The following is a 9315-nucleotide window of genomic DNA, read 5'->3' on the forward strand; positions in this document are numbered from 1 at the left end:
TAGCCCCAACCAGACGGAAATCTACCCTGGCTAGGTTGGAGGTTGCCTAACCCCAACCATAAGCTGTATCTACCCTGGCTAGGTTGGAGGTTGCCTAACCCCAACCAGGTCGTGAGGCCGCCTAGCCCCAGACCAGATTAAAGTAATAAATAATCTAAGACTAGTTAAAACTAGTTAAAATCAACCAGGCCCCGTACACCCAGACTAGGTTGAAGCTGGTCTAGCACAACCTGTGTTCCCATACAGCACAACTCCAGGAAATGTGAAGACATCTCTAAAAGCTATTAGGTGAGAAACCGAAGCCCCAGGGTGGTCATTGACCCTTGCTAGGTTGGAGGTTGCTAACCCCAACCGGGTGGTGAGGCTGCCTAGCCCCGACCCTAAGCTATGTCTACCCTTGCTAGGTGAGGTTGCCTAACCCCAACCAGAAGCTGTATCTACCCTTGCTAGGTTGGAGGTTGCCTAACCCCAACCGGGTGGTGAGGCTGCCCCCGACCGGAAGCTAATTCTACCCTATGACTAATCTAAGCAGGCTTAAGGTAAGTCAGACCCCTAAGTTATTAGTGCTTCAAGCTTATTGTAAGTAATTATTTAGACCGGTTAAGAGGATAACCATTAGCTGAACTCGGATGAAGGAGAGGAAATGGGAGATCTTTTAGCTGGATTCTGGTGGCTCGCAAGCCTAGGTCCCGATGCATCCTCGGCCTGACCCTCTAAGCTGGGTCAGGGGATGGGGGGTGGAGTGTCGCAAACCTAGGTCCCGGTGCATCCACGACCTAGCCACCTAAGCTGGGCTAGGGGATGAAATTTGGAGGGTTTGATAAATTTGAAGGAGCCCAATTGGTAGGGGGTTCAAGCAAATTAGCCGTGTGTGGTGCAAGATGGACTGTGCATTGTCGAGGCTAACCCTCATGGAAGACTGAGCCACGATTAAGGTCCTGCCGCTCTGACCACCACACCCTGCGTGCTGTTCCTAGAGTCGGAACCCAGGGGGGCCGCATACTTACCCCTGATCAGCACAAACCAGTTGTTAACACGCTAGGTAGCTCTGGTTCGGCCAGGCAGGGTTGGAGTCTGACGGTCCGGCTCTCACCCAAAGCTATTTTCAACCCTAAGCCTGTCTACCCTGGCTAGGTTGGAGGTTGCCTAACCCCAACCAGGTCGTGAGGCTGTCTAGCCCCGACCAGACGGAAATCTACCCTGGCTAGGTTGGAGGCTGCCTAGCCCCAACCAGACGGAAATCTACCCTGGCTAGGTTGGAGGCTGCCTAGCCCCAACCAGACGGAAATCTACCCTGGCTAGGTTGGAGGTTGCCTAACCCAACCATAAGCTGTATCTACCCTGGCTAGGTTGGAGGTTGCCTAACCCCAACCAGGTCGTGAGGCCGCCTAGCCCCGACCAGATTAATTTAACAAGTAATAAATAATCTAAGACTAGTTAAAACTAGTTAAAATCACTCTCTGGGCCCCAGTACACCGCACGACTCCAGAGAGTGATTTAGCTAACTGGTCTAGCACTATTTCCTGTGTTCCATACACCGCACAACTCCAGGAAATGTGAAGACATCTCTAAAAGCTATTAGGTGAGAAACCGAAGCCCCAGGGTGGTCATTGACCTCTAAACTGTTTGACTCAGGGTTTTGGTCTATTGCAGTGGGATGCTGGGTAATGGGAGGTCCATGGTACCAGGAAGTGGAACCAGGAAGTGCGTAGAATTGCGGGGAGCGGAAATGCTCCCATATGCCTTGGGTCACCAGGTTGAAACCGCGAGTGAGAAGGATATGCGGATAGTGTGGTCAAGGTTAGAGCTTATTGTTATTGGAGACGAGAGGGCTCCGACTGTTGAAAATCAATCAAGGGCCACAGGAACGGCCAAGGTCAGGGAAAGAGGACGGGGTCCAGGAAGGGGTTAGGTTAGGGTAGAAAGAAGGGAGGGGGATTAGGAAATGGTTAAGGTTAGGGGAAAGAAGGTCAAGGGTTAGGAAAGCCAAGAAAGGAGGGGTTAAGGTTAGGGTAGAAAGGGGGGAAGGGGAATAGGAAATTGTTAAGGTTAGGGTAGGAAGGTCAAGGGTTAAGAAAGGAAGGGGTTAAGGTTAGGTAAAGGGGAAGGGGATTAGGAAATAGTTAAGGTTAGGGGAAAGAAGGTCAAGGGGTTAGAAAAGTCAAGAAAAGAAGGGGTTGAGGTTAGGGTGGAAGGGAAACAAGGTAGAGTGTGAAATGATAAGCCGAAGAGGGACCAGCCAGTTAGGAGCAGAGCCCAGCCAGAGGAATGTTAAGAGTAGGGTAAGTAAGAGGGATGGAGAAAAAAACGACAAAAGGGGAGGGAAAGCGTGCAAGGAGTGAAGGAGGCAGGAGGGAGCAGGGGGTTGAGAGGATTGAAGGGAAGGAGGGAAGTGGGGAAGGGAAAAACAGAGGGGGCACGACGCGAGCACCAAAGGAGGGCGGTAAGCCTATAAGTCGGAACTGACCCAGAAGCACCCGACGCGGGAGCCCGATTGAATCAAACGGGGTTGAGAAGGTCTGGTTCGACATTATGCAGGACGATCTAAGTTATTTGGTTTCAATGAATCCCCCATCTGGGAGTTGAAGATCCGAGAGAACTAAAGGAGAAGAAGTAAGTAGAAGAGAGGGAGGGAGAACCAGGGAGGATGCGGGGAGTGTGTCTACACTCTTGTCCACAATCTGCCTGTCTAGGCATACCCTGGACCCTACTCCGCCCCGTCCCCCCAGACTTAGGGGGAGAGGGCAGGGCAGGAGGGAGTATAGAAAAGGGAAAGAAAATGTCTTTGCATGGGAAGGACCCGGTGATCCGAGGGCACGGGCGAAAAAAGAGGATATTCTATCTCGATGACCTCCCCCGTGCTGTCCGCCGACTAACACGGTTTGGAGTAGGAGGCCAAAGGCAATGCACTGGCCGGCGCAAGTATCTCTAGGCCCTCCCCGCACGGAAGTAGGAACCGAAGAGTCGGAGAGCATAGAAGTGAGTGAGAACAGACCGAGTCAGTTGTCAGCAGCCTATAGGCGGAGCGGGTCATTTTGATCTTGTAGGTATCAAGGTAAGTATTAGGTATGTCTTTATTTTTAGGTTTCAATTAGGTAAGTATTAGGTATTTCTTTAGGTTTCAATTAGGTAAGTACAAGGTATATTTTATTGAGGTAGGTATTTATATTAATATTAATGACACATCATCAGTAGGAGCCTTGGGATCATGGGGTGTTCGGCCACTTATCACTAGACACCCTCACCCAAGGAAGGCCCTCCCGAGAGTGATCAAGTCTCGGGGTGTGTCTTGATAAAGTATTAAGAATTAGTATTGATAGAGTATTTGGAGGATTAGTAGTGAAGTCTACTCTATTAAGGTTCTGACTTCCCCTTACCCCGAAACTAGTCTACCTTGCTAGGTTGAGGTTGGGGTTAGGGTTAGGGTTAGGGTTAGGGGTTAGGGTTAGGGTTAGGGTTAGGGGTTAGGGTTAGGGTTAGGGTGTATATTCTATCTCGATGACCTCCCCCGTGGGGTTAGGGGAAGGGAAAAAGAGCTGGCTAACGTCTTACAAAGCTCTGCGTTAGCCAGTCTGGTGCACTGTCCTGTGATGCGCCTCCAGAGTCCCCAGAAAGGCAAAAACACTCCTCCTTGTTTGAGTTTTGAAGCATTTCCCACATTTCCCATAAAATGACAAAAGTGCATTACCTTTGCATGTGTTCAAAAAATTGGACTTCACGAAATTTAATTTCTGCATCCTACTTGGATGTCTTACGATGAATTTTCCTATCTTCCTGTCCTATTAATCCAGGCCTACTTGGTCCTGCTTCACTCTGCCTTGTTGCAACGTTTCGGAGAACTATTTGTCCTTCATCAGGCTTTGCAGAGTGGCATCTTAAGTGTCCTTTTTCTTTAGGTTTCACTTGAATGAGGTTCGAACACGGTCAATATTTTCCTTTTTAACTTCAGCTTGAGGCTGTCTATTTTAGGTTTCCAGGATTCTTCTGCTTGAGTCTTTTCCAATTGAGGATTCAGTGAGTCACGGTAAGTACTGAGGTTAAGGTGAGGGATTTGGGCTGGGTAAGAGTGTCTCCACCCCCGTGAGGCCCTCTAGAGGACACACACGGCGCTGGCTGGTTAGGGGAAGGAAAAAGAGCTGGCTAACGTCTTACAAGCTCTGCGTTAGCCAGTCTGGTGCACTGTCCTGTGATGCGCCTCCAGAGTCCCCAGAAAGGCAAAAACACTCCCTCCTTGTTTGAGTTTTGAAGCATTTCCCACATTTCCCATAATAAACAAAAGTGCATTACCTTTGCATGTGTTCAAAAAATTGGACTTCACGAATCCTGTAATTTCTGCATCCTACTTGGATGTCTTACGATGAATTTTCCTATCTTCCTGTCCTATTAATCCAGGCCTACTTGGTCCTGCTTCACTCTGCCTTGTTGCAACGTTTCGGAGAACTATTTGTCCTTCATCAGGCTTTGCAGAGTGGCATCTTTAAGTGTCCTTTTTCTTTAGGTTTCACTTGAATGAGGTTCGAACACGGTCAATATTTTCCTTTTTAACTTCAGCTTGAGGCTGTCTATTTTAGGTTTCCAGGATTCTTCTGCTTGAGTCTTTTCCAATTGAGGATTTCAGTGAGTCACGGTAAGTACTGAGGTTAAGGTGAGGGATTTGGGCTGGGTAAGAGTGTCTCCACCCCCGTGAGGCCCTCTAGAGGACACACACGGCGCTGGCTGGTTAGGGGAAGGGAAAAAGAGCTGGCTAACGTCTTACAAAGCTCTGCGTTAGCCAGTCTGGTGCACTGTCCTGTGATGCGCCTCCAGAGTCCCCAGAAAGGCAAAAACACTCCTCCTTGTTTGAGTTTTGAAGCATTTCCCACATTCCCATAATAAATGACAAAAGTGCATTACCTTTGCATGTGTTCAAAAAATTGGACTTCACGAATCCTGTAATTTCTGCATCCTACTTGGATGTCTTACGATGAATTTTCCTATCTTCCTGTCCTATTAATCCAGGCCTACTTGGTCCTGCTTCACTCTGCCTTGTTGCAACGTTTCGGAGAACTATTTGTCCTTCATCAGGCTTTGCAGAGTGGCATCTTTAAGTGTCCTTTTCTTTAGGTTTCACTTGAATGAGGTTCGAACACGGTCAATATTTTCCTTTTTAACTTCAGCTTGAGGCTGTCTATTTTAGGTTTCCAGGATTCTTCTGCTTGAGTCTTTTCCAATTGAGGATTTCAGTGAGTCACGGTAAGTACTGAGGTTAAGGTGAGGGATTTGGGCTGGGTAAGAGTGTCTCCACCCCCGTGAGGCCCTCTAGAGGACACACACGGCGCTGGCTGGTTAGGGGAAGGGAAAAAGAGCTGGCTAACGTCTTACAAAGCTCTGCGTTAGCCAGTCTGGTGCACTGTCCTGTGATGCGCCTCCAGAGTCCCCAGAAAGGCAAAAACACTCCCTCCTTGTTTGAGTTTTGAAGCATTTCCCACATTTCCCATAATAAATGACAAAAGTGCATTACCTTTGCATGTGTTCAAAAAATTGGACTTCACGAATCCTGTAATTTCTGCATCCTACTTGGATGTCTTACGATGAATTTTCCTATCTTCCTGTCCTATTAATCCAGGCCTACTTGGTCCTGCTTCACTCTGCCTTGTTGCAACGTTTCGGAGAACTATTTGTCCTTCATCAGGCTTTGCAGAGTGGCATCTTTAAGTGTCCTTTTCTTTAGGTTTCACTTGAATGAGGTTCGAACACGGTCAATATTTTCCTTTTTAACTTCAGCTTGAGGCTGTCTATTTAGGTTTCCAGGATTCTTCTGCTTGAGTCTTTTCCAATTGAGGATTTCAGTGAGTCACGGTAAGTACTGAGGTTAAGGTGAGGGATTTGGGCTGGGTAAGAGTGTCTCCACCCCGTGAGGCCCTCTAGAGGACACACACGGCGCTGGCTGTTAGGGGAAGGGAAAAGAGCTGGCTAACGTCTTACAAAGCTCTGCGTTAGCCAGTCTGGTGCACTGTCCTGTGATGCGCCTCCAGAGTCCCCAGAAAGGCAAAAACACTCCTCCTTGTTTGAGTTTTGAAGCATTTCCCACATTTCCCATAATAAATGACAAAAGTGCATTACCTTTGCATGTGTTCAAAAAATTGGACTTCACGAATCCTAATTTCTGCATCCTACTTGGATGTCTTACGATGAATTTTCCTATCTTCCTGTCCTATATAATCCAGGCCTACTTGGTCCTGCTTCACTCTGCCTTGTTGCAACGTTTCGGAGAACTATTTGTCCTTCATCAGGCTTTGCAGAGTGGCATCTTTAAGTGTCCCTTTTTCTTTAGGTTTCACTTGAATGAGGTTCGAACACGGTCAATATTTTCCTTTTTAACTTCAGCTTGAGGCTGTCTATTTTAGGTTTCCAGGATTCTTCTGCTTGAGTCTTTTCCAATTGAGGATTTCAGTGAGTCACGGTAAGTACTGAGGTTAAGGTGAGGGATTTGGGCTGGGTAAGAGTGTCTCCACCCCCGTGAGGCCCTCTAGAGGACACACGGCGCTGGCTGGTTAGGGAAGGGAAAAAGAGCTGGCTAACGTCTTACAAAGCTCTGCGTTAGCCAGTCTGGTGCACTGTCCTGTGATGCGCCTCCAGAGTCCCCAGAAAGGCAAAACACCTCCTTGTTTGAGTTTTGAAGCATTTCCCACATTTCCCATAATAAATGACAAAAGTGCATTACCTTTGCATGTGTTCAAAAAATTGGACTTCACGAATCCTGTAATTTCTGCATCCTACTTGGATGTCTTACGATGAATTTTCCTATCTTCCTGTCCTATTAATCCAGGCCTACTTGGTCCTGCTTCACTCTGCCTTGTTGCAACGTTTCGGAGAACTATTTGTCCTTCATCAGGCTTTGCAGAGTGGCATCTTTAAGTGTCCTTTTTCTTTAGGTTTCACTTGAATGAGGTTCGAACACGGTCAATATTTTCCTTTTTAACTTCAGCTTGAGGCTGTCTATTTTAGGTTTCCAGGATTCTTCTGCTTGAGTCTTTTCCAATGAGGATTTCAGTGAGTCACGGTAAGTACTGAGGTTAAGGTGAGGGATTTGGGCTGGGTAAGAGTGTCTCCACCCCCGTGAGGCCCTCTAGAGGACACACACGGCGCTGGCTGGTTAGGGGAAGGGAAAAGAGCTGGCTAACGTCTTACAAAGCTCTGCGTTAGCCAGTCTGGTGCACTGTCCTGTGATGCGCCTCCAGAGTCCCCAGAAAGGCAAAAACACTCCTCCTTGTTTGAGTTTGAAGCATTTCCCACATTTCCCATAATAAATGACAAAAGTGCATTACCTTTGCATGTGTTCAAAAAATTGGACTTCACGAATCCTGTAATTTCTGCATCCTACTTGGATGTCTTACGATGAATTTTCCTCTTCCTGTCCTATTAATCCAGGCCTACTTGGTCCTGCTTCACTCTGCCTTGTTGCAACGTTTCGGAGAACTATTTGTCCTTCATCAGGCTTTGCAGAGTGGCATCTTTAAGTGTCCTTTTTCTTTAGGTTTCACTTGAATGAGGTTCGAACACGGTCAATATTTTCCTTTTTAACTTCAGCTTGAGGCTGTCTATTTTAGGTTTCCAGGATTCTTCTGCTTGAGTCTTTTCCAATTGAGGATTTCAGTGAGTCACGGTAGTACTGAGGTTAAGGTGAGGGATTTGGGCTGGGTAAGAGTGTCTCCACCCCCGTGAGGCCCTCTAGAGGACACACGGCGCTGGCTGGTTAGGGGAAGGGAAAAAGAGCTGGCTAACGTCTTACAAAGCTCTGCGTTAGCCAGTCTGGTGCACTGTCCTGTGATGCCTCCAGAGTCCCCAGAAAGGCAAAAACACTCCTCCTTGTTTGAGTTTTGAAGCATTTCCCACATTTCCCATAATAAAATGACAAAAGTGCATTACCTTTGCATGTTCAAAAAATTGGACTTCACGAATCCTGTAATTTCTGCATCCTACTTGGATGTCTTACGATGAATTTTCCTATCTTCCTGTCCTATTAATCCAGGCCTACTTGGTCCTGCTTCACTCTGCCTTGTTGCAACGTTTCGGAGAACTATTTGTCCTTCATCAGGCTTTGCAGAGTGGCATTTTAAGTGTCCTTTTTCTTTAGGTTTCACTTGAATGAGGTTCGAACACGGTCAATATTTTCCTTTTTAACTTCAGCTTGAGGCTGTCTATTTTAGGTTTCCAGGATTCTTCTGCTTGAGTCTTTTCCAATTGAGGATTTCAGTGAGTCACGGTAAGTACTGAGGTTAAGGTGAGGGATTTGGGCTGGGTAAGAGTGTCTCCACCCCGTGAGGCCCTCTAGAGGACACACACGGCGCTGGCTGGTTAGGGGAAGGGAAAAAGAGCTGGCTAACGTCTTACAAAGCTCTGCGTTAGCCAGTCTGGTGCACTGTCCTGTGATGCGCCTCCAGAGTCCCCAGAAAGGCAAAAACATCCCTCCTTGTTTGAGTTTTGAAGCATTTCCCACATTTCCCATAATAAATGACAAAAGTGCATTACCTTTGCATGTGTTCAAAAAATTGGACTTCACGAATCCTGTAATTTCTGCATCCTACTTGGATGTCTTACGATGAATTTTCCTATCTTCCTGTCCTATTAATCCAGGCCTACTTGGTCCTGCTTCACTCTGCCTTGTTGCAACGTTTCGGAGAACTATTTGTCCTTCATCAGGCTTTGCAGAGTGGCATCTTTAAGTGTCCTTTTTCTTTAGGTTTCACTTGAATGAGGTTCGAACACGGTCAATATTTCCTTTTTAACTTCAGCTTGAGGCTGTCTATTTTAGGTTTCCAGGATTCTTCTGCTTGAGTCTTTTCCAATTGAGGATTTCAGTGAGTCACGGTAAGTACTGAGGGTTAAGGTGAGGGATTTGGGCTGGGTAAGAGTGTCTCCACCCCCGTGAGGCCCTCTAGAGGACACACACGGCGCTGGCTGGTTAGGGGAATGGAAAAAGAGCTGGCTAACGTCTTACAAAGCTCTGCGTTAGCCAGTCTGGTGCACTGTCCTGTGATGCGCTCCAGAGTCCCCAGAAAGGCAAAAACACTCCCTCCTTGTTGAGTTTTGAAGCATTTCCCACATTCCCATAATAAATGACAAAAGTGCATTACCTTTGCATGTGTTCAAAAAATTGGACTTCACGAATCCTGTAATTTCTGCATCTACTTGGATCTTACGATGAATTTTCCTATCTTCCTGTCCTATTAATCAGGCCTACTTGGTCTGCTTCACTCTGCCTTGTTGCAACGTTCGGGAACTATTTGTCCTTCATCAGGCTTTGCAGAGTGGCATCTTAAGTGTCCTTTTTCT

Source organism: Micropterus salmoides, unplaced genomic scaffold (assembly GCF_014851395.1).
Source record: "Micropterus salmoides isolate LMB-PRFRI ecotype aquatic unplaced genomic scaffold, ASM1485139v1 Ms_hic_scaffold_2, whole genome shotgun sequence".
In the NCBI taxonomy this organism is placed as follows: Eukaryota; Metazoa; Chordata; class Actinopteri; order Centrarchiformes; family Centrarchidae; genus Micropterus; species Micropterus salmoides.